The sequence below is a fragment of the Physeter macrocephalus genome, chromosome 15 (genome assembly GCF_002837175.3).
Source record: "Physeter macrocephalus isolate SW-GA chromosome 15, ASM283717v5, whole genome shotgun sequence".
Lineage (NCBI taxonomy): Eukaryota > Metazoa > Chordata > Mammalia > Artiodactyla > Physeteridae > Physeter > Physeter macrocephalus.
This window is the reverse complement of record NC_041228.1, coordinates 75481277-75507415: the sequence shown is the minus strand read 5'-3', so window position 1 is coordinate 75507415 and position 26139 is coordinate 75481277. Positions and strand designations below refer to the sequence as shown.

At 44.5% G+C, this 26139-nt stretch overlaps 1 protein-coding gene across 3 annotated transcripts in view; it reads left to right on the top strand.

Annotated features, from left to right (window-relative positions):
- Positions 1-18: 18 nt before the first annotated feature.
- Positions 19-26139, top strand: part of FAM110B (family with sequence similarity 110 member B) — a 135307-nt gene continuing 109186 nt past the window's right edge. For 2 of the 3 annotated variants that reach the window (XM_028500749.2, XM_055091326.1), the window contains exon 1: positions 41-143. The gene's annotated coding sequence lies outside the window, so the exon portion shown is untranslated. Of the gene's footprint in view, positions 144-26139 lie in introns of all 3 variants that reach the window. The other variant, XM_028500748.2, reaches the window with a different exon arrangement.

Genomic DNA, 26139 nt, shown 5'->3' with positions numbered 1-26139 from the left:
CGCCCCCGTCGCCGCTCCGCCCTCCCGCGGCCCCGGCGGCCCGGCCCCCGTCCCTCGCGGGCCCCGACTCCTTGTCCCCGCAGCCCCCGGAGCCCGGAGCCCGGCTCGGGCCGCACCGCCCGCGGCCGGGGAGCGCGGCCGAGGTAAGGCTGGGCCGGGGGCCGGGTCGGGGGGCCGCGCCGCGCCCCGATCGCGGACAATGCGGAAGCCGCGCGCGGCCGCGGAGCCGCCGGGTCCGTCTCTGCCGCTCCGGCCCGGCCTGGGGCTCGGTCCAGCCGGGCCCGGGGGCCGCATGGCCCGGACCGACGCCGGCCGGCGTTCCGGGCCGCGAGCTCGCCGCGCGCCCAGGGTCGGCGGGAGGCCGGGCGGAGGCCGGGGCGGGGGCCGGGCAGGCGGGGTTTGCGGGGCGGGGGGCGGCGAGGGACGGGGACCCCCTCGGCCAGGGCTCCTCGCAGGGCCTCTCGTCTCGGGGGCTGGGTGCTTTGGGAGCATCGGGCTCTCCCCGTCGCGGGCTGGGAATTCCTGCAAGAAATGCAGATTCGGAGGCTCCGAAAGTTTGTTTTTGGTGGCCCCCTCCAGCTCCATCCGTGGTCTCCGTTGTCTCGACTTTATTTGAAAGCGTACAGATTTGAAATGGAATTAAGTGACCCCTGGCGCCCTGGTGCCCCGTCACGCCGCGGAGCTCGGAACTCGGCCGCCCAGCGCTTGCAGGTTGTGGGGAGCCGCCGAGCCCGCTGCCCAGCCCGGGGGCCCCGCTGGTGGTGAGAACCCGTGCGGCAGGGTGTAGACGGTGGTGACAGCTCTCCCTCCGTGCAGGGTGCAGGCCGGGCAGGGAAGCGGAGAGAACTTCGCTGTAAGCTTAAATCACTCTGGAGAGTGGAAAGCAAACACCAGGTGCCCGGCTTTTTAACCCTTTCGAGTTGGTATTCAGATGTATTGAGCCACAAAAATAAGCAGGCTTTATTTCCCGCAGGAGATGCAAGCTAACTTTGCGCTTTTCCTCCCGGCCACGTCCTGTGCAAAATCTGGCTCACATCTGTGACAACACTGCATGGCTGGTGTGGTGAGGACTGCACACGGGTGTGATTCTGAGAAGGGGAATATGATAGTAGACTAAGCATTTTTGCAGTATAAATAGTAAATGACTGTAAATGACTTCCATTTTCATTTCCCCTGTTGGCGGTGAAGATATTTGTTTAGCCTTTTCCCCCCAATTTACACTTAGAGTCATTCCATGGAAAATACCTGTATTAACTTTACTTGTTTTGTGATGTGACATCACCACCCCTGGTCGTTCCAATGAGCTATTTCTTAAGCATAGTTTTTTTAACATAAGGGTGAGTTAATGGTAAGCCAGACTTCTTCCTCGGGTTAACATTCCATTGACTTATACCCTATGGTACTTAATTTATGGTATTACTATAGATGGTATTTTGACAACTTGATAATCTGTAAAGAGCTTAGAATAGTGACCTCCCTCCGGAATACGGTGCTAGGTGCCAGCTGGTTTTAGTTTTAATTTGTATTACCGGTTCATGCGCTTTTTTCTCTTTGGAAAATGGTTGTTTTGGTTTTTTAAGTCCCAGATCTTTTAAATCCTGGTCTATTTTAAGTCTGCAGTTTAATTTTAGATCAGAATTGAGGTTGGATTGTTGTTTTGCTTATGACGGATGAGCTGTTCTGTGTATCCTTATGTATGAAGTATAGCAGATTTGTGAGGACGAGAGCACAGTCCTGCATCGGGTCGTATGCCGGTACGTTTCGCGAGACTTCATTATCCTGAAGGGCCTACCTGTCTAAGGAAAAGCCTAAACGTTAGGAGAAACCTGGGCTCTGAACCGCTCCCTGAATCCCCTTGTTCTATAGGTTGAAAATCATACTACCATGTCAAAAGGTAATAAAAGATAAATATATGTGTTGTATACACATGCATCAACCAGAACATATAAATCTTACCCGTGCTATAAAATCTGCAGAGCAGAGTTTATAGTGTAAGTAGCCAAGAAAAATTAAAACCACTTAATTGTTGTATGTTAGTAACCAAAAGATTATGTTTATTGTCTAGATGTTTGAAAAGACTGTCAGTTTACCTTCATTCTGAGGTCGCCCCTGCTTTTAACTTTGAAGTGACATCTTTTTCATTCCTAAACAGTTAGCTTAGCCGAGGCTTAGCGTTAATTCTTGGGGGCCCTGCAGAGCCAGGGCTGCTGTGCGGACAGTTGGGCAGTAGATGGTGCTGTGGATAATGCTGGTGGACAGACGTGTGCTCCAGGAAAACTTCAGGGATTCCTTTAGCAATTTCATTGCTTGCCCTCTCCCCAAAATCTACTCTGTCCGCACTGACACTTCCTAACAATCTTCTTAGGAATAAACTTTTAAAACGTTTGTCCTTTGTCTTTTCAACTTTTAAAGAATATTGGCCAGATTTTTCTCTCTGAAAACCGGGGTATTCCAGGTGTTAAGACAAACATTGTCAAAATATTATTTAGTCGACTGTACCCTTTACTCTTATTTTCCCATAATAGAGTAAGATTGACTGTTCTGAGCCTTGGGGATCTCCAACAATCCTGGACTCTTTTTTTTTTTTTTTTTTTTCAGTATTTAATTTCTAGGAGAGAGAAACAAATGATAAGAAACCTACTTGCTTCTTGACTTTATTTAAGACAACAACTTCCTAGGGTGAATTCTCATTTATTCTGGTTTTTACCACCATTCTGCCTCCTAGTATGATGCAGTGAGAATTGCAATTCAGGCTGAAGGCTCTGGAGCTCTGCAAAGCCATGACTCATCCACGAAAACATATATTCATTTTACTTAGTACAGCACCAAGGAGAGGAGGTGCTCGGAACAAGGGTTTTGTGGATGGTGATGGGAGTTATCTCTGCGGCCGGCGCGGGGACCGGTCCAGTCCCAGACAGATGACGGTGCGTTCCCTTAACTCCTCCAGCGCGGGGTCCTTGCTCTTATCTCCTTGCTGCAGGTGAGGCAGGTGACTCCGCTGAGTCAGGGAGCTCAGAAGAAGCAAAGCTGATTTCATGTTGTAATGGTGATCTTGTTTGGTGTTGAAAGCATTATAGAAACACACAAAAGTAATGCTTGAGAATTGTTCAGAGGAGAACACCAATTATGCCCAAAAACGTTCATCGAAGAAGCTGAATGTAGCATTGATTCTGAACTTTGTCAGGATAAGTTACGGGGTGATTTGCATGGAAGATTTTGGAGAATAGTAGTTAAGAAATTTAGTTTTTCATTGTTCATGGGTGTCATGGTCCAAATAATTAATTGCAGGTAATTAGTTACTGGCAAGGAAATGTATTGCAGAATACATTTTCATCCTGTTTTTAAACCGGGGTTTGTTTCTGGATGATCTTTTGTAATACAACATTAATGAACTTAAGTCATGCATATTCACTCCTATTCTGACATGTTTGGTTCCCTCCTACTTGTGAGAAGGGCCTGCATGTGATTTTCACATTTTTAACTTTTTGTGGTTTGAGTCTCACAAGGAGAATCACATAAGAACACAGCATTTGAAGCCATCAGTCTTGTTTTTAAAAAAAATTTTTTTAAAGTTTTTAAAGGAAATGTTAGTAGGTGAAACAAATTACTTCCTTTTTCTAGTATGATTAAACAATTCTAAAGTGGAACTGGCACTAAAGATGGGATTTTTAAAATTGTAAACACTTTAGGGAGAAGTTCAAAGGTGAATACTCAGCCCAAGGAAACAATACGTCATTTGGCAGACAGGTTTCTAGAAGAATTGTAAGAATTCTTGCTGTATTTTATACATCAGAGCAAGATCAGTGGGTTTTGAAATTGTCCAGTTCCGGATAAAGCTTTTCAAAATACAGTTTGGAAGCATATGGGAAATTTTGGAGTAGTTACATTGTAATGCAAAGCATTTTACCCCTCAGGGCCCCTTTAGAAGTTAGTTGCATCTTTATGTCTTTTTCAGGAAGAAAATCACTGATATCCTTCAAAAGGGTCATTATTGACAGCAAGTGTTTTGTCCCATTGACTGGACTGTGATGAAAAGGAAGTAATTATGTGAAATAATGTAATTTAGTAATTTCTTCTATTATGATTGTTATATATTTTTTCCTTATTATTTTTTGGCTGCGTTGGGTCTTCGCTGCTGCGTGTGGGCTTTCTCTAGCTGCGGCGAGCGGGGGCCGCTGTTCTTTGCGGTGCGCGGGCTTCTCATTGCGGTGGCCTCTCCCGTTGCAGAGCACAGGCTCTAGGCCCGTGGGCCTCAGTAGTTGTGGCTCATGGGCTCTAGAGCGCAGGCTCAGTAGTTGTGGCGCACGGGTTTAGTTGCTCCGCGGCATGTGGGATCTTCCCAGACCAGGGCTCGAACCCGTGTCCCCTGCATTGGCAGGCGGACTCTTAACCCCTGCGCCACCAGGGAAGTCCCGATGATTGTTATGTTAAACAGATATTTATAGATTGATTGTGTGCCAGGTGCTGGGGATAAGCAGTGCCCAGGAAAGACAAGGTCCCTGCCTCTCTAAGGCATCGTAGTAGTGTCAAGTGGGGCAAATGAAAAGCTAACTTGAAGCAGTAATAATTGCAGTCAAGAGTGAGGGTGGCATTCTCATCTGGGCTGGGTGGTCTGGGAGGGCCTCATGGAGGATGTTAGAGCTGAGACATATGTGACAAAAAGAGGCAACCTCTGGAAGGCCTCTGGGCAGAGAGGACAGACAGCCTGTGCAAAGGCCCTGTGGCCTTTGTGAGGAACAGGAGACAGTGGCAGAAGCACCAGGTCAGCAGGGCCTTCCTTGTAGGCCACCTCTGGATTGGAAGCTGCAGTGGAAACCTGCATCCTGTGCAAGTGGTCTTACTGATTCTTACAAACCACATGAGACGGTATTTGCAGATGCCAGTTGCTTCTAGGTGCGCTGCAGGCTGATGGTGTCAGAGATTAAGGAGACTGGGACAGCCCGGATTTGTCAGGTTCCAGGGGAGTCACAGACACCGGGAGCACATTCAGAATGGGTGGCAGATGCCTTGGGAGTTCTGAGCTTTGTTTGTCTCTGTTACTCCATTGGGGGCGGGGCAGGGTGAGGGCTTGAGCACCGCTGCGGAGATTCCAAGCGAAACACTTAGTTGTCCCAGCAAACAGGTAAGTCGGTGCCCAAGGGGCTGGGAGGGGGCGCATTTCTAGTTGAGCCTGTCTGGGCGCAAAGATCGGCTCTGTAGGTTGAACAGGTTATCCAGGCTTCTGGAACCTCAGTATCCCGGTCTGTAAAATGAGGAAAACTGCAGGAACTCCTTCATGGGATCCTTGTGAGGTTTTAGGAGGATGTTGCTTGCAAAGTGCCGGGCACTCCGTGGAGGTTGGTTGCTGTTGGGTGTTACTGTCTCGTGAATGTCATCCGTCCCTCCATCCGTCTTGTATATTCTTATCACACGGGTAACAGGGTGAAAGGCACTTTTTCAGAGACTCACCCTGACTGCTGAAGCGAAGGTTGCCCCTCCTCCAGCCACTCTGTGTCCCCCAGTCCTATGTTATTTTATTCACAGCCCTCATTCCTAAGGGAAATTGTGTTCTTTGTTTACACGTTGTTATTAGTACGTTTCTCCTGGTTGAGAGGGTCGCTGTTGTGTTGACTGCTGTATCCGCAGGGCCTGGGACGGGACTTAGTTACCAACCGACTGTGCAGGTGACACTGCTGACTATGGGGTCCTTCCCACGGGAGCCAAAGGCACAGCAGAAAGGCCTGTTCTCAGGCAGGGTTCTTCTCTGACCCTGTTTTTTGTGCTGAGATGATGGGCCTTCCAGCCCAGGTGTATAAACCCGGGGTCCAGTGGGCAGGCTCCAAGCCGGCCTTGAGAGAGCATTTTGGGGCCGGGGGTCAGAGGAGAGGGAGAGTTGGTATCTGGAAACGTGGGTTTCTCGGGGTAGTGGGACATGCCTATGGCTTTACCCCGGCACTTCAGAGGGTGTCTGTCACCTGCTTCATCTTCCATAAATGTCAGCGGGGGCTTGCCTAATACCTGAGATGCCGGCTTAGAGGCACCCACCTCTTTCTATAAACCACAAGAGGAAACATGGTGGGGAAGTGCACCCGCTGTGAAAGGGACCATGCTTGTCACACCGCTCTGCCTGCCCCCTGCCCCCGGAAGCGGGCACTGGAATCAGGGCCAGAGCTGGCAACCTGGTGGACCTGCCGAGTCAGCACTCTGGACCGTGCGTTATCCCCCCCTTTCCAAGTCATATCTTGTCACTAATGATAGTGCGTCCCATTATAATGACATTTGTTGGTGCACTGATTTTGATTCTATATTTTTGTATTTTTCAAAAGGAAATCATACCCATTTTAGAAATAAGAATATTTATATGTTCTTCTCCAGGCTTTAATCTTTCCCAGTACTTGCTTGTTGACTGTAGTCTTTGGGTGAAGTTTAGTGAATGAAATGTAAAGACGTATTTTCAAATCCTTGTGCAGACACTCCACCATCCTAGAGGTGTGAGCCTGTTTATTTGCACACGTGCAAACTATCATCTTCTGATCCCTGGCTACCAGGGGGCCACCGTTTCTACTAGGGGGTCAGAAACGGACAGGTGGAAACGGGAAACTCAGTGGTGTCGGGAAGTACCAGTGAATCCTGACAACACTTCTGTGTTTTGACTACATAGTTAGAACAAGGTGAATTGGGAGTTTCCCTGTACACTTAACTTGAGTTGGGGATTTTTCAAATCCTTTTTTTTTTTTTCTTTATGTCATTTATTTATTTTTGGCTGTGTTGGGCCTTCGTTGCTGTGCGCGGGCTTTCTCTAGTTGCGGCGAGAGGGGGCTACTCTTTGTTGCAGTGCGCGGGCTTCTCATTGCGGTGGCTTCTCTTGTGGAGCACGGGCTCTAGGCACGCGGGCTTCAGTAGTTGTGGCACGTAGGCTCAGTAGTTGTGGCTCACGGACTCTAGAGCGCAGGCTCAGTAGTTGTGGCACACGGGCTTAGATGCTCCGTGGCATGTGGGCTCTTCCCGGACCAGGGCTCGAACCCGTGTCCCCTGGCTTGGCAGGCGGATTCTTAACCACTGCGCCACCAGGGAAGTCCTCAAATCCTTTTATTCTATCCCTGGTCGTTGCTCATTCAAATGATCACTGATTGGAATGTTGTGATTTTTAAGAATCAGATGTTTTTCTTCCCAGTAAATTTTGTTCTTGTTCCGTGACCATGAAGGAAGAAGAGAAATCATTGTGTTGGTTTGGAATTTGACAAGTCCCGGGTGCTCTTCACAGCTTCTGTAAGCTTTGTTTTAACTTACAACAGGACTCGGGTGTGTAACTACAAACCTTCTTACAGTTTTTGGTCAAAGTGGCCACCATCTTTTAAGGGGATAGACTGGCCGTCTAGTAACTTAGTTATTTAATTTAACGGAGATTTTTTTTTTCTAATCCTTGTTAGTGAATTTATATTTACAGTTCTTATAGGGGGAGAGTATTATAGAGTCATATAAATCTATATTCTGTGGGAAGTTGGAATATTCTGTTAGGTCGTGCTAGAGGAGATTTGTGGTTTATCTGTAGAGTCTGGAATTTGGTTTTAAGAGAACTTTCCATATAAGTGATGGAAGTCCCACACATGTCACATAGTTGGGGTGTGTGTGTGTGTGTGTGTATATGAGAACTTCACGTCTCCAGCTCTAAGCCCCGTGTTCAGTGTGAGCTTCCCACAGGCCACGACTCCCCAGTTAGAAGCCTCCCTGCCCTCGCTCCAGCATTGAAGGGTTCCAGCTCACGTGGCCTGATGTGCTTATCGGGTTTCTCCCACAGGTATTTTCCCTTTCAGAATCCACTGGCACAGGACCGAACCGCTTTGGTTCTTAATCCCCCATTGCTATTTCCACATGCTTTTTCCGGAGTAATTTCAGCATGAAGCATTCAGCTGTTGAAAAGCTCTGTCCTTTCTTTGGCTCTTTCCCCAAAAGTGTTTAGGTGAGTTCAGTTAATGATAAAGAGACTGCATCCCAAAGCCTTTTAATTCAGCGCGCCAAGATGTTATCAAACATCCTTATACGTTTTGTGTCGGAAATACCTAAGGATCTTCATTTTAATTTGGATTTTTCATTTTACCAGATAGTATTTATTATTCACACATACCTGGTGTTAGGGTTCTCCAGAGAAACAGAACGAACAGGATCTCGGTCTTGATCTCAGGAAGTTTATTATAAGGAGTTGATTGGCTCGTGCGGTTTTGGAGGCTGGAGAAGTCCCAGGATCTGTTGTCTGCAGGCGGGAGAGCCCAGAGAGAGGAGGGCTCAGCTCTGGTGTGAGGGCGGGTGGAGACCCGGGTCTCAGCTCCGCCGGGCAGCGAGATCTCCCTCTCCCTCTCCCACCTCTTGTTGGGTTCAGGTCCTCCACAGATGAGACGAGGCCGCCCACCCCGGGGAGGACCACCTGCTTTACTCAGCGCACCAATTTGAATGTTAATCGCATCCAGAAACGTCCTTACAGACACACCCAGAGCCACGTTTAACCAAATACCTGGGCACCTCGAATCCCAGTCCAGTTGATGCGTAAAATTGACCCCGACATGTGGGCAGTATAATCAAAGCATTTCAGGAACTAGATGAGCTGTTGTGAAAACGTTTTGTGGAACTGCTGTTTCCCAAGCCTGTTTAAATGAACTGCCCCCCGGAGTGCTAAGGTCAGGGACCCGCCTCCGTGAAGGCTCTCCCAGAAGGACCTGCAAGGTTGCACCTGTGCCTTGCCGGCCAGCACTTCCTGCACTCATTCAGTTTGATCGTTGTATTTTATGATGTGTTCTTGGTTCCTGGTTCCTTTAGTGAGACAGTGAGTTCATCAGGGGTGGAGGCACTGTGTGTATTTCTCCGCATGAGTGTCGCCTGCGCGAGGAAAACACGGTCGTGTCACTGACACCCCTTCTTCTCCCTACTCTGTGTGGTCCTGGTGTAGCCCACACCCATGGCGATGACCTTCACAGCCATGAGCACGGAGGCCTAAGTCTCCACCTTATGGTTGATCCCTGACACAATTTATGTTCAAGTTTAAAGCAGTTACTTTGTATAATTATGTCTGATTTCCAGTTTGTTTGTTTTGGGCCGTGGCTTGCGAGATCTCAGTTCCCCAACCAGGGACTGAACCCAGGCCACAGCAGTGAAAGCCTGGAATCCTAACCACTAGATCACCGGGGAACTGCCTCCCTTTTTTTTTTTTTTTTTTTTTTTTTTGAATGAAAGATAGGTGCCTTTTGTTAAGAGAGTTCCCCTCACTCTTATTTGGTCTTAAGATTTCAACCTGTTAGGGAAATGTCTCAAAACTTGGTGCTCTGTGATGAGCTCGATTGGTAGGATGGGGGTGGGAGGCTGGGGGGGAAGGAGGTCCGAGATGGGAGGGGACGTATGTACACGTAGAGCTGATTCACTTCGTTGTACAGCAGAAACTAACACACCATTGTAAAGCAGCTGTACTCCAATTAAAAAAAAAAATTGAAAGAAGAAACTTGAAAACATACATTTTTCTGGTTTCAGCAGAAGGTAGTTATTAGATTTGATGGTAGATACTATTTATTATTGCATAACCTAGTGAATATAGGAAGGAATTGAGTGCAATATTGGTTTTTTATAGGATTATTCATACCTCTGATTTTTCCCTGCCTTAGCCTGTGTAATCAATGATAATGATAATGATATCATTATCAAGTCAGACCCTTATACAGTGTTTAGTACGTTCCATTACTCTTTTCAGCACTTTACCTATATTCTTTGTATTTGCGTGGTGGCTCTGCCATCTTCTAGTTGAAATAATTGATGCATTCATGCTTATTTTTTTCAGTGACATTGAGCTTTAAGAGGTAAGTAACTGATCAGTTGCCTATAACTAAAAATTTAATTTCTCCCAGAGGTCACTTTCAGATTGACTTGTTTAGAATGGTCTGGGCTTTCCTGAGGTTCCTTATCTGGCCACGTTTGTATTATGAGTTGGTTTGAGACTAGAAGCAACCACAGGCAGCAGTTTGGTGCAGGGCCTGGTGACCTTGACAATGGTGGGTGGCCTTGGCAGGTTCCAGTAGGCTGACTTTCAGGTCTTTATCAGACCCCAGAGGAGAGTTTTATCTAGTCTCCAGATCTCCTTAGATAAAACTGGCTGAGGCCAAGGTAAGTAGAGCTAAAATCTTCTCACCTGCCACGTTTCACCATTAGGACATGGACGCCATGCTTCACTGAGCTGTTTTCCAAAACCAGTGTTCAGATTTTGGTCAGCTGATGCAGGGACTAGTGGTGTCACTAGTCACCGGCACCACTTCCATTTCAACACATACATGCTTGAGTGCCTGCTGTTTGCCAGGGACCGTGCTGCTACTGGGTCGGGTGGACGTCGCATCTTCACTCCTCTTGAAGCTCTGGGGGGCTCCGAGCGTACGGGCCGCCTCCATCCTCATCTCAGCCATCTCTTAGAACTTCATTTCTTCAGTTCTGACCCCAAGTTCCTGCCTGTCATGGAGAATTGACGGGACCTCAGGGTGCTTCCAACCGCGTCCGTCCTCTGAAATGTCCTGTTGCTATTGTTGAAATTGTCAGTGTTCCTTGTGAGTGGGGTCACATGATTCACAGCGTTGCCCACTTGACGTGGGGAATGCGGCATCAGTGAAGCGCAGATTCGTCTTTTTATTCTAGGAGAAAAATAAAGCTTTGTCCCTTTTTCTTTTTACTGTTACTTTTTGGCCCCTCTATCTCCTCTTTGAACAAAAAGTTATACCGAGAGAATATTATGTCAGAAAGTATTTTTTTCTTGCATTTTGAGAAGTAGCAGCAAAGCTCCTGTAAGAAACTTCCTTCTACCGATAAGAGCGTGAATTCCTCAAACCTAAAATAGCAAACCTAGGAGCAAGCCAGACAACTTTTGTCTGCGCTCGTAGATGTTAAATGCTTTGTGGTCTAATGAAGCGACAGCGTAGGAGCCATGAAAAGCTTGCCTTTGGGAAGGGGTGACTTCTCCACCCGCCCCTGCCTCTGAACCGACGCCGCCACCCTGTGAGTGGGAGAAGCCTCCAGGCTGATGGCAGAAGGCAGGTCGATGTTCTTCAGCCTGTGCTCCTGCCAGCTGATGCTTAGCAGCTCACCATCACCCCATCCTGAAATGAGGACCCTCGTCCCCTTGAACATCCTCTCTGGGTTTTCCCCTCCATCTGATTCTGAGACGTCTCTCCTGCCCGGCCCAGCTCTGCGTTGCCGGTGTACCTTCCCCGACCCTCGGTCAACTGAGACCGACCCCCAGGCCTCCATCCTCTCTTCTTTCCTGGCTGATACCCCTGCCTCGGCCTCTATCGCACTTTCTCCGGAATTAGCTGCATCGCCGGTCTGTCACGTTGCTCAGCTGCTCCAGGCCCCGCCCAGGTGCCCAGGACAAAGTCTTGTTAACCCACCGTCCAGGCTTCCCTGACTTGGCACCAGGGCCCCTCCAGCCCCTTCCCTGGGCGCCTCCCGTCCACTGCACCGGGTGTTTCCTCTCTCTCTGCTTCGTGAAGTCCCGGTCATCCTAAAAGGCTCCGTCATGCCTCCTCTCTAATTCTTTTCCTTGACTTCATGTGGTCTGAATAAAAAGAACAGAGGAAACAATCACGCCTTTTGTGATGCTCACGTAATGTGAATGCAAAGGGCAAAGGCGTAAAAGTATGTCTCTGCCTTGTCACTCGATAGAGGGACGGGAACCATATCCAAACCAGCAGCCTCTTGTGAGAATCTGCTTCAGTCTTAGTCCACTCTGCTACCCTGAGAGTGGTTTGCATCTCAAGATTGAGGTGAAGGGCCTCTCAGGTGCGCGGGGAGTTTGCAGATGGGATCAAGGTAGCACTATTGATAGTATCCTGAGAGATCGCGGAGAAGACAGGCGGTGCCAGAATTAAAATAAATGCCCTGAATTTTCAGAAAACGCCAAGAGATCCTAGCCCTGCACTGTCCAGTGTGCTGGCCGCTGGCTGTGTGACTGGCCTGAATTGCTATATCCTCTAAGCGTGAAGTACCAGGTATTGAAGATTTGCTTGAAAAAAAGAATGTAAAATAGCTCATGAATAAATTTTTACGTTGCATGTTGACATGATACTATTTTGGACGGATTGGGTGAAATATATTATCAAGTTTATGGGTAAAATATATCATCAAGATAATTTCACCTGTTTTTTAAATTTTTACTACAGCCACAAGAAAACTTAAAAGAACGTACGCGGTTCACGTTTGTGGCTTGCATTCTGTTTCCCTGGGAGGGTGCTGTTGTAGACCCTGCGATTCATTGCTTTTCCTTCACATCCTTGGCAACATCCTACAGCACAGTGTGGAACAGATGGCTGAGCGCTCGCAGGAAAGGAAGTAGTCAGAGCTAAAAGCAGGATAGTTTCCCACAGAACAAATCACGCCAAGCCAACCTCATTTGTTTTTCGTAAGGTCACGAGGCTAGAAGATCAGAACCGTTCTGTAGATTCATATTTGAAACACCTCCTCTGATGAGCTCGAGGACAATTTAGGGAATGTAGAGTTGTGGTTGATGGCATGGCCGTGTCTGTGGCTGATTGAACTCAGTTCCCAGAATGTCGTATATTGATGGTGGTGTCAGGAACAGACTGGGGGATGCTCTCAGGCTTCCCAGAGAGCTTGTTTCCTAAACGAAGGTCATTTATGAAGATGTCAGGTTTGACCAGGTTTTGGTAGTCTGGAAAAGGTTACCCACGCCAGCTGTGGTCTGGAACTCATTCACTGAGCACGTGTGTTGAGGGCACGTGTGCCCAGGCACCTCGTTGGTTGGGTGCAGGGAGTGAGGACTAACGATGTATTGTCCCTGACCTCTAGAGTGACCTTCAAACTGTTGTTTCTGAAAGAACATTCTGGCTTTGCCCACTAGGTACCTGCTTGGCTGCATCCGTACAGAAGTGGATGGTCCTGCATCTGGCCAGGGTTTTTGAACTTTAGTTGAAAGTTATGGACCTTCTGAGCTCTTAACAATCTGAAGCTTGTGGGAAGTTCTTTCTCATGTTTATGCAACCCGTGCACTGCTCTGCTTCCCTCAAAGTTCATCTTCCATGTGTGTAGGAAGCAGCTGTAGGCAGAGTTTAGGTGACAAGGAGTTATCTCAGACCCTCCCTAGAATCGCCTTCCTGACCGAGAAGCCCTCTGGTCCATCCTGCTCTCCACTGTGGTTGGAGGATATTCCAGAAGCGGCCACAGGACACCTTCGCCTGTATTTTGGTGGAGATGTTGTCAGTATGTCCTGCACTGTTATCCCTCAGTGCGCTCAACAATTTACACACTTAGAGATTTGTCAAAAACATGCAAGGCAAATCATTTGGTGATAAACGGTAAACTTTAGGCAAAATTGAAGCTCGACTCTAACAACTTAGTAGGAAATTATGGCTGGTTTCTTCTCTCTCTTGTCCTGTTTCTATGCTTTAATTTTCTCTAAGTCCTGAAATTTTAATTTTCTGTTTGTCTCTGATTTTATTTTCTTTTTTCTTGAAGGTATCTCACATCTTTTCGTGAAAGAAAGCAAGGCTTAAAGTAATACTAGACACTTTCTTAATGGTTATTTAAACTCTTTACATTGGGAAGGTAGGAGTTTTGTATTTGACTGTATCAAAGCTTTCATATTACCAATTTAGATCAGCAGTGGGCAGATTTCCAATTTTTGATTTATGTATTTTTTTGTAGATGAGAAAAATATTTAGAGGTTACATTTTTTTTTTCCATTCAAAATTACAAGACTTATTGATACCTTTGTGTGGAGGAAGGGAGGCGCAGGATTCTTGCAACTTAATTGTCTCTTGGGTAGAAAATCTCCAAGAGAACTTCGGTTATGTTTCTGGGCCGTGAACGGGGCCGTCTCTGGGCGTGTTCGGGTGGTCGCCGTACCCGGCAGGCAGGCTTCTGGGCTCCTGTGCTTGTGCGGGGATGCTCGGGGTCCCCTGGGGTTATCCCAGACCTCTCTCAGAACAGCCTGCAGGGTTGGGGTTTCTACTGTCCCACCTAACTTGGTGCCGAGAGCTGAGGTGGAATCTTCAAGGTGCTGGCGAGGGGCAGAGCTGGGCTAGTCCTGCACTCAGGGAGCCAGGGCTGTGGCCTTGCCCGTGAGCGGAAAGAGAGGCCCCCACTGCCCTCCTGGCCTGGCCTTCCCTTTCCCGGGGTCGTGCATCTCACCACCCCCGACCTGGGCTGGCAGGGTGGCGGCTGGAGCTCTCTGCCCGGGGCTCCTCCCAGAGGCCCTGAGGTCCACTCTACCCTGGGCTGTCCTCTCTGCCCACCCGCCCTCCCCAGGCCTAGAGGGGCTGTTGATGGGGTGGCAGGGCTGGGGTCCAGAAGGGGCCGGACAGGCAGCTCTCTGTCTCCCAGGCCGAGGCCCAGATTATTTCCATCCTGACACGTGTCAGCTTCACCCATAACCTGCTGTCGCGGTTGCCATTTCTAGCACCATCTCTTTTTTACTTCTCGTTTTGGGTTTATTCCATCTCGTTGAGAAGCTCTGAGTCGGCTGCACAGTAGATTTAACAGAGTCTATTCAGGGCGCTGTCTTAGGGGCACATTGCTGGAAAACAAGGTCACGTCTCTCTTTAACACCAAGACAAACTGATAAATGCTTGTAAGAGGAGCGAAGTAGCGGCCTTCAGCTCTGGAGTGTTTGTTCCCGTGCTGGAAGGAGGCCGAGACCTGTGTGTCCTGGGGACGGGGGTTTTCTGTGCACTGAGATCCGGGCCTCTTGTGCGCCCTCTGTTCTCTCTGGCTTGGCAAAGGGCCAAGCAAAATGGGAACTCTTAGGGTGAACTTGGTGTCACAGTTCTTCCTCGAAAGGCCCTTCGAGATGACTTGCTCCAGTGGTCCCCACCGTGGACCCCTTAAGGACACCTGGGACTCTAGCACATCAGAGTTAACCTGGAGGGCTAAACACGAATTGCTGGTCTGTTCCCAGAGTTTCTGATTCACTGGGTCCTGGAGGGCCTGAGAATTTGCATTTTTAAGGGATTCCCTGGTGACGTTGAACCTGATCTGGGGGAAGTTCTCATTCTTAAAGATGCCTGGTGCTTGATTTGAGAGCCCCCAGTCACCAGAAATCTTTGCAGGATGCTGGGCTGGAGGGAGGGTGATTGAGGGTGGGTGTCTTATAGGCAAAATGTTGGGAAGACAGAAAGGGTTATAAAAGCTCACCCTGAGGAGATGAGCTGTGTGTCACAGGTTTTAACTTTCTCACCAAGAATCTGAAACAGAGAGGATAATTTTTGATGTAACACTTCTGCTTAATAAGCCAGGGATGTGTATGCTTTTCTATAGCCACTTTGCATTTGTCTTTAGTCCGTGTGCATTTTCATAGTTAAAATATCAGTTCCTTTATGGTTTGCTTTGGGGAGGGGTACCATTTATTAAGCATTTTAAGACATTTGGAAGCAAAACTATGAGCTTCATATTCTATTTTAAAAGAAAAGAATTTTAATGGAAATCTGTTCTTGGAGCATATTCAGCTTTTATAAAATATTTTAAAATGAAGTGAGTATAAGATATCTTTGTTAATTAACATCAAGACTTTGGACTGTGAAAATGTACTTTATTTCCTTAGATTAAAAAAAATGTTTTTATAAATAATATCCTTGTGTTGGGAATTTTAATTTTTTTTAGCTGCGTTAGTGCTGTTCCTGCTTTCAGACAGCTTGGTTCTTTTTTAATTGTTTTAGAGTACATAAAATTTACATGCTTGGAACACTTTCTCTTATTTCAACAAAAATTAATGTAGGTACTATTAAATTGATTATATTTAAATGAATATAGTGAAGATAATTTCTAAATTTAGGCTTAGGTCCTTAAGTAAAATTGCCCTCAATGAGCTGAAACTTTTTTTTTTTTAGTTACAGGGATTTAAAGTGGCATCTAGTGAAATGTATATTCTATAATTAAAAGAAGTCCCATTTGGAAACAAATTTGACTCATAGACAGACTGTTGAACTATTTCTTATTATATCATTCAATGCATTCTATTTTTATGGTTTAATTATATAGTTGACCCATTTAATCTGAGTACCTCACAAAACAGAAACTAGGGTATCTTTTAAACTATTTTAGAATCTGAGCAGTCGGCTGTCTCTTTGGTGAGTGTGGCCAGAGAGAACCAGAACATGTATTCTGTGTCCCTTTGATGATCTTTTTATCTATGAAATAGATACTTTTAGATAAATGATTACACTGGGCAAAAGAACACTAGGAGTTGAAGTAAAATCTGTATTATCTACTGTTGCATAATGAGTGACCCCCAAACGGAGTGTCCCCAAATGATGAAGGTTACCCATCTTCACATTTCTGTGGCATTCGGGTGTCTAGGGGGTTGCTGGGTCCGCAGTCACCTGGAGGTGGGACAGGGCCTGGAGGAGCTGCATCCGAGGTGGCCCAGCGGGGTGGCAGGTGGGTTGGTGCTGCTCTAGGTGGGTCGGGAGAGCTGGGTTCACCCTCACCTGGGACCTTTCCTGGCACTCCCTGAGCTGTTTTGGTTAGAGGTCAACTTCTTGGCCAGGGAAGCACCAGACGGGTGATCCTTCGGGGTCCCAGACTGGCTCGCTGCCCAGCGCCACATATTTGTCCTGAGGGGCCACCTTGTGCCAGGAAGTACCAGGCACCACGTTCCGTGCCCCCAGTGAGACGATGCCCCGAGCAGACGCGCAGGTGTGGGAGGGATCCAGCCCAGGGAGGCTTTCCTGAAGAGGGTCCCATCTGGGCCCAGTCACATCTTCCTACCTCTTAGGGAAAGGTGGGTGTTCGGTAGGTGAAGGGATGGGCTGGCGGAAGGCGGTCGGTCGGGGGGAGATTCAGAGGGAAATTCTAGCCAGGTAGGCAGGACCAAGTCAAGGGATTAAGGCGTGAAATGGCAGAGCAAGCCTGAGGTGCTCCTGGTAGTCTAGATTTGCTGGGTGAGGTGAAATGCTTGAGCTGCAGAAGGAGTCGGGGAATGGAGAAACCTAGCACCTGCTGCAGGGCTTGCACCGCATCCTGGATTTGCTGGGTGAGGTGAAATGCTTGAGCTGCAGAAGGAGTCGGGGAATGGAGAAACCTAGCACGGCAGGTGCAGGGCTTGCACCGCATGCTGTAATTATGCGCTTCCGAGCCACACAGTGTGGATGCGTGGTCACTTTGTTCATTGTGTGCATTGTCTCATCGTTCCTTTGACTAAGGACTAGCACCTACAAGGTTCAAGGCTTTGCACCGCGCCCCTTACTCCGCGAGGTGGAGATGTCTCCATCTTGCAGAGCAGAGACTGGTCGAGGGAGGTGAATTGACTTGCGCCCGTTCATGTGGCTGGTGAGTGCCGGCTGGGGTTTATACGCCTCCTTGTGAAAATGCAGAGTTAAATGCAAGCTGGTTTTTCATGGGAATCACCCGAGGCACACATTTAAAGCAAAGAGTTCGAGCTCCACCTTAGAGTTACTTATTTGTAGGGGAAAGGCCTCGGGGGTACTGAGGATTGGTGGAGTTGAGAGCCTAGCTTTGCTTTAGGCTGCGACTTTGTCTCAGTGTGGGTGGGAGAATTGGGGGAGAGGGGAGGTTATTTATGGGTTGAGAGGCATGGAGACCGAAGGATTTATTGGGAAAATTCTGAGTGACATTACAGGAGTATTTTCTTCTAAAAGATTTCCAAAGTTTCTAAAAAATAAATTGTGAAAGAAGATACCCGTAAGCTTCAGTGTCTTGGAAAGCAACACACCGTTTGATTTTTGATAATTGATTTGATTTGGTATTTGTCGGTTGGTTTGATTTGATATTTCATTTGAGTGAATAGCTGAAAGGTGCTAATGAGGTATTTGATACGTATACTGGAACCAAAAGCTGAGAAATACCTGAACACAAGAGCCCAGACCAGTATTAATGTCCTGGGTTTCCTTAGAACTAGAGAAAACCGTAAAGAGTAAATTCCTAAGAATTATTTTAAAAAGGTACTTTGGTGTTAAGGATTGCTCTGTATTTCAAGTTTATTTAGAAAAGAACACTAGTTAATTATTATGCTTTTAAATGCTCAAACCAATATATTCATATTTTTTATACCCTTCTCAATTTTTTTTTGTCTACTTCTATCAGTCATTGTATGAAGAGCAAAAAATCTCCAGCTATCCAACTATGATTGTGGATTTGTCTATTTTTCTCCTCAGTTCTGTAAATTTTTGCTTTATTTAGTTTGAGGTTCTATATTAGGTGCATATACATTTAGAAATCTTAATGTCTTTGCGTTGAATTGACTCATCATTATGTAATGTGCCCTCCTTATCTCTGGGGGGACTTCTTGTCTCGGAGTCTACTTTTTCTGATCTTAATGTAGCCATACCAGTTTTTATGATTCGTGGTGCATGATATCTATCTATATCTATCTGTGTATCTCTAGATATATAGACACAGATACCTATGGATATACACACAATCATGCACCATGATATATTATATATCATGATATAGTATATATCGTATTACTATATTTTATAAATATATATATATGTTGTATTCTTTTATTTTTGACTTACCTGGTTTTTACACTTAAAGGATGTTTCTTATAGATCGCATATAGTTAGATGTTGCTTTTTTATCCAGTCTTGACAAACTCTCCCTTTTAATTGAGGATTTTCTCCATTTACATTTAATATAATTATTGATATGGCTGATTTTAAGTCTGCTCTCTTATTATTTGTATTCCGTTTGTCTGATGTGTTTTTTTCTTCTTTCCTGCCTCATTTTGGATTAATCAAGTATTTTTTAGTATTTTATTTTACCTCCTTGGCTTTTTAGCCAAGGTTTCGTTTTATATTTTACTGGCTGCTCAAGGGATATATATACATATATATATAAAATCATTGTCTACACTGAATTAATATTACTACTTAACATTTAATCTAAGAATATTGTTACTATATATTTCCATTTACTTTCTTCCCATACTTTGTGCTGTTGTTATATATTTTACTTCTACATATGCTATAAACTCCACAATATATTATTATGCTTTGCTTTACAGCCAATTACCTTTTTTAAGAAAAGTTTTTAAAAGATACTTTTTTACATTTACCCCACATTTATCATTTCTGTGTTCTGTATTCCTTCCTGTATATGTGAGTTTTTCCATTTGGTACTATTTCCCTTCAACCTGAAGAACTTTTTCAATCATTTCTTGTAATGTGGGTCTGCTAGTAACAAAGTGTTCAGCTTTCATTTAACAGGAAACTTCTTTAATTTGCCTTCATTTTTTGGGGGTAATTCTGCCACGTATAGGATTCTAGGATGGTAGCTTTTTTTTTCCTCTTAGCATTTTAACTATGCTGTTCCATTCTGCTTCCCTTGTCCCCGATGAGAAGTTGGCCATCATTATCTTTGTTCCTAGTGTGTCCTCCCCCACCACCCACCGCTTTTTAAAAGTTTTTTCTTTCTATGTTTTATTTTCAGCAATTAGACTATGATGTACCTAGGTCTGGTTTTCCTTGTATTTACCTGGGATTCATTGGGCTTCTTGGGTTGGTGGGATGATTTTATCAAATTTGGTACATTTTATTCACATTTCTTCAAATATTTTTAATCCTGTTGTTCTCTTTCCTCTTCTCTAATTACCATATTTTTTAATCACAATAAATGATACTAATTCCCAAGTCACTGATACTTAGTTCGTTTTTTCCTGTTCTTTTTCTCTGTTTAATTTGGAAAATGTAAGGTTACTGACTTGTTCTTTTGCAATGTCCGATTAGCAAGTCTATCCAGTACATTTTTAATTTCAAACATTGTATTTTTAGTCCTAGATTTTTATTTAGTTCTATGTTAGAGTTTCTTTTGTATCCTAAAATAATCAATCTCTTTTCCCATTATATACTTATTTTCCTATAAATTCTTTAACATATTTATTATAGTTCTTTTAAAGTACTAACTATTAATTTCATTAATGGGGTCATCTGAGACTCTGTTCTTATTAACTGTGTTAATTCTTAATTATCGATCACAGTTTCCTATTTACTTATATGTTTTGTAATTTTAAAAATTGTATGCCCGGGGTTGTGAATAAAGTAATAGATTGAAGTATAATATTTTGTTTCACTTGTCGGAGAGTGCAAGGGTGGAGTGAGAAGTGGACATTCAGATCCCTCAGAATCGAGCTAAAGTCAGAGTTACTCTCCTAACTAGTTTGAGTTCACCTAATCTGCCTTTTTCATCTTTGTCAGTAGTTCAGCTTGGAGAGGGTAGGACTACAGTTTTAGCTATTTTTGATTTGCCTTTGGTTTCAGAGATGGACGCATCATAAGAATGTATAGGCTGTGTGATTTCTCTCTGTTTTCTAAACTTTATACCGTTACTTTCTCAGATAATCTTGGGGGTTGGGGCAGACTTACTAGGAAAGGTGATTTGCTTTTCACTTGTTGTTCTTGCAGATTCCAGTCTCTTCTACCAGTTCCCACTGTTGTGTCAGGCTTGTCTGTCCCTCCCGTACCTGCCGAGTCTCTCTGAGGGCTCCTCCTCCCCTGATCCAGGCTGGCAGGGCACAGCCCTCAGATATGGAACCTCCATGGGCTTTCAGCTCGCCTGCAAAGGCCTTTTTTTCTTGTTGAAATTAGGATCATCAAGGCTCCTTTGTATTTATTACTCTTTCCTAGACTCATAGAAAAGTATGTTTTCATTTTGTCCAGGTGAAATTTCTTCTTACCATGAGATCAAAGGCCTTTCATGTGCCCTGTATCTTAACTGGAAATGGAAGTCATATATGCATTTTTTTTAACATCTTTATTGGAATATAATTGCTTTACAGTGGTGTGTTAGTTTCTGCTTTATAACAAAGTGAATCACCTATACATATACATATATCCCCATAGATCCTCCCTCTTGCGTCTCCCTCCCATCCTCCCTATCCCACCCCTCTAGGTGGTCACAGTGCCCCGAGCTGGTCTCCCTGTGCTTCCCACTAGCTATCTATTTTACATTCGGTAGTGTATATATGTCCATGCTACTCTCTCACTTCGTCCCAGCTTACCCATCCCCCTCCCCGTGCCCTCAAGTCCATTCTCTATGTCTGTTTCTTTATTCCTGTCCTGCCTCTAGGTTCTTCAGAACCTTTTTTTTTTTCAGATTCCATATATGTGTGTTAGCATATGGTGTTTGTTTTTCTCTTTCTGATTTACTTCACTCTGTATGATAGACTTTAGGTCCATCCACCTCACTACAAATAACTCAATTTCGTTTCCTTTTATGGCTGTAAAAGCCTGAAAGTATGAAGTCCATCAGTGAGTTCCCTTGCCCTGTGGCCCTGGGTTGACCCATGGAAAGCAGTGGCAGAAGATCAGTACCCAATTGAATGTATTGAGTGACATTCTTCTAATTTTTCCTTTTCTCGAGACTAAAATTTTTGATATCTGTGTTATTCTAATGGGCCACCACTGGTTACTGATAACTGCCAACAGAACAGGATATCTGAAAGGGAATAAAAAATAAAATCAAACATTGTTCTCTAGGACTTGCCCCGAGACAAACTCCTTTTCAGTTATGAAATTGCCTAATCAAATGTAGGTCAGAGAACAGGAAGAGTTAAAGATATGGGCATAAAGTGCATTCATAGCTGTCATGGTCTCTTTGGGTGGCTCCCCGTACTGGGTGGTTTGCCCAGCAGACATTTACTTCTCACAGTTCTGGCAACCGGGAAGTCCAAGATCAAGGTGCAGGCAGATTCCGTGCATCATGAAGGCTGGCTTCCTTGTTCATAGACAACAATCTTGTTTCTGAGTCCTTTCTTGGCAGAGGGGCAAGGAAGCTCTCTGGGGTATTCTTTTATAAGGGCACTAACCCCATTCCTGAGGGCTCCATCCTCACGACCTAATCACCTGCCAATACCATCACATTGGGGTTTAGGATTTTAACATATTAATTTGGGGAGAACACATTCAGTCCATTGCAATAACGGTCCTACTACTAACGGTTTAAAGGTGATGGATTATTTACCATGTTTCAGGTTCCAAGTCAGTGGTGTTAAATGTATTGTCATTTAATTCAGAACAAGTGTACCTTTAACCTCCAAGATATAAATACTACCTGGTTTAACCACTTTATTTGATGATTAATCAATTTATTTTTTATGTTTTAGATTGTCCCATCAATCCCTTTTGATCAACCCATAATATTTTAATCTAACACCTACTTTATTGTGGACATTGAGAGTAGAACATGATGGACATAAAAGAATTCAGAGACTGTTTGTGAAACATACAATTTAGTTAGAAAAGTGAGGCTTACGTAAAAGAGCCAAACAGCCAAAAAAATGCTACAAACGGTCATATACTAAATGCCCTATTTTATGGAGCAAGCCGTATTTCTTACCATGCCATTAAGATAGCAGAACTGCCTTAAATGTAACGGAGCCATTAATTTGGTGTTTACTCATAGCGTCCCTCTTTCCCTGCCAGTCCTTCCTATTGACGTTCATTTCTCAAAGCCCTAAAGATAGCCTATAGCAGACACTGAAGATGAAAAGTTTGGTCCTCGGTGAAACTTCACCCTGACTTATTTTACAGACGTGCCAGTAGCCTGGCTCACACCTCCCCTCCTCACATGCTGGGGGGCAGCGCTGAAGGTCTGAGGGTTGCACCAGGGAGAAGGGGGCTGACAGCAGCCTTCTGCAGGGCTGGCGACACTTGTCGTTCTGGAGGGGGCCTTTGCGGTCAGGCTCTCGTCATAAGCACAGTGGTGTATATTCAGCCCGTCCATTCTTAGGGCTTCACAGGTGAAGAGCACCTGGCTGTACGTTTCTATCCTGAAGCTGTTTTCCTGTGACATGAAAAGTAAAGAGGTGCCCATTAGACACCCGCTACCCCATGGATGAACCCGGAGGATATGGTGCTGACTGGAGTGAGCCGGTCACAGAAGGACCACTACTGTACCATCCCGCTTACGGGAAGTACTTAGAATAGTCCAGTTCCTAGGGACAGAAAGTAGAGTGGTGGTTGCTAGGGGCTGGGGGAGAGGGGAACGGGAAGTTAATATTTAACTGGTACAGAATTTCCATTTTTCGAGATGAAGGGTTCTGGAGATGGATGGTGGTGATGGTCACACAACAGTACGAATGTACCTAATGCCACTGAACTATATCCTTAAAAATGGTTACAATGGTAAATTTTATGTTATATGTATTTTCCCAGATTAAAAAAGTGTAATACTATAAAACAGGAAACCTCAATAAAGCCCTGCTTAAGTGTTCACAAAAAAGCACCCCACAGATTGTATTACATTTTATTGATATTATGCTGAAGTTTTGTAGGAGAGCAGAAGCGACCAGTGTTGATGTTGGCACTGTTCTCCACTTGCTTGTTAATGAGATGACTAGCTTTGTTTTTAGAGAAAGCTAAAAGTAGAGAATCTTTGGCCTGAAATCATTGCCACTTGCTCTGGAAAGCACTTGAAGGGGACTCCAGTTACATTTCTCACCTAGACAGGAGAGCCCCAAACCTCAGGGTTGTGAAACAGGTTTGTTCTCTTGAGGACCAAAAAATAATAACGGGAAAGCTGTGCCCACGTGCTCGATGAGCATAAGGTCTGTGTGTCTTTCAAACAGCTTAAGGGATACTTGGAGCCCCTGTAGTCCAACATTGACTATACTGTGGAGACTAATGTTTTAAGAAAAAAAAAAAAGAGGAGACTTTAATCTCATCAACGCTCTCTCTTATTTGGTATTTAGAGATGCCCAGGAGGATGGAAAATTGCCAGTTTATAATCATAGCAGAAAAACAGAAATTTGTCGACAAAATTTCTTGGCATGATATTCTAGGGTTATTTAAATAATGTTACATAATTTCTGTGTTTGTTTTTCAAGGAACATAGTGACTTATTTAATAGATAGTCATTTAAAAAATATAATTTATAGAAGTAGAATTATCATTATGACCCAGTAATTCCACTGCTGGGTATATACCCAAAAGAATCTAAAGCGGGGTCTTGAAGAAATATTTGTACACCCACGTTCATAGCAGCATTATTCACAATAGCTAAAATATGGAGGCAACTCAAGTGTCCATCAAAGGATGAATAACTAATCAAAATGCTGTCGATAACACATGATGCAATAATATTTAGCCTTAAAAAGGAAAGAAATTCTGACCCATGCTACAACATGGATGAACCTTGAAGACTTTATGCGAAGTGAAATAAGCCAGTCACAAAAAGACATAGCATATGATTCCACTAATATGAAATACTTAGGTAAATTCATGGAGACAGAAATTAGAATGGTGGTTGCCAGGGCCTGGGGGAGGGGGAATGGGGAGTTATTGTTTAATGGGTCTAGAGTTTCAGTTCTGCGAGATAAAAAGTGTTCTGGAAATGGATGGTGGTGATAGTTGTACAGCGTTGTGATGTACTTAATACCACCGAACTGTACACTTAAAAATGGTTAAGATGGTAAATTTTGTATTATACGTATTTCGCACAATAGAAAAATTGAAAAAAAAATTAAAGATCAGCCTCCAGATAAGATAAATGCTTTCTGCCTTAGGTTGTAATGAGTTCCTTATTCCTATGTCTTTTTCTTGAAAGAAATATTTTTCATAATGTAGGTTAGTAAGGGATTTTGCACATAAAAATTTGAGTAACTACAAAATACATGTTTTCTACAACGGTGGTGTCTGCTGGGTAAAGAAGAATTGTAACTTTGTTTTTTTAGTTTTTTGAGCAACCTCCGTACTGTTTTCCATAATGGCTGCACCAGTTCACATTCCCACCAGCAGTGCACAAGGGTTCCCTTTTTTCCACATCCTCACCAACATTTGTTATTTATGGTCTGTTTGATGATAGCCACTCTGACAGGTGTGAGGTGATACCTCATTGTGGTTTTGCTTTGTTTTTCCCTGTTGATGAGTGACGCTGAGCATCTTTTCATGTACGTGTTGGCCATCTGTACGTCTTCTTTGGAAAAATGTTTATTCAGATCCTCTACCCACTTTTTAATTGGGTTGTCTGTTATTTTGATATTGAGTTGTATGAGCTACTTATATATTTTGGATATTAACTCCTTATCAAACTATCATTTGCAAATATTATCTCCCATTCAGGAAGTTGTCCTTTTTGTTTTTTCGGTGGTTTCCTTTGCTGTGCAAAAGCTTTTAAATTTAATTAGGTCTCATTTGTTTATTTTTGCTTTTGTTTCCTTTGCCCAAGGAGACAGATCAAAAAATATGGCTACAACTCATGTCAGTGAGTGTTCTGCTTAGATTTTCTTCCAGGAGTTTTATGGTTTCCGGTCTTGCATTTAGGTCTTTAATCCAGTTTGAGTTTATTTTTGTAAATGGTGTGAGGAGTACAGTGACGTTGGAAGAACTGTGCTGACCAAAAAGAAAATCTCTCTTAATATATTTTGGATTTGGGAAATCTCTGGTGTTGTACAAGTTTGAAAATTTTTAAGGAAGGAAGCTCCTCTGTTCTTTCTTCCCAGAGTAGCATATTAGTCCCACAGAATATGGCAAGATCACTCTTGTTTACCTTCAGGTTCCTGCATCTAAATAACAGTCCCACCCAGCTGCTGCTGGTATTTAGTCTGGAACCACTATAAACTCTGTTTGCTTTGTTATTTTACTAATCTTTTCTAAATGAGATGTTATTTCCAGCTACTGACTCTGAATCATTAAAACCCTGGAAAAAGACAATATTCGTAATTGGGTTGTAACCAGTTAATACCATGCTAGGTTTAAAAACATGTATTTGGGGCTTCCCTGGTGGTGCACTGCTTAAGAGCCCGCCTGCCAATGCAGGGGACACGGGTTCGAGCCCTGGCCCAGGAAGATCCCACGTGCCACGGAGCAACCAAACCCATGCTCCACAACTACTGAGCCTGCGCTCTAGAGCCCTCGAGCCACAACTGCTGAGCCCGCGTGCCACAGCTACTGAAGCCCATGCGCCTGGAGCCTGTGCTCCGCAACAAAGAGAAGCCACTGCAATGAAAAGCCTGTGCACCGCAACGAAGAGTAGCCCCCGCTCGCTGCAACTAGGGTAAGCACGCGTGCAGCAGCAAAGACCCAACACAGCCAAAAATAAATAAAATAAAATAAAAAGCCCAGTATGTACAATATAATCCAAAATTTAAAAAAAAAAACCATGTATTTGTATAATAAGCTGTGTGTCAGAGTCCCATTTTTTTTTTTTTTTTTTTTTTTTTGTGCT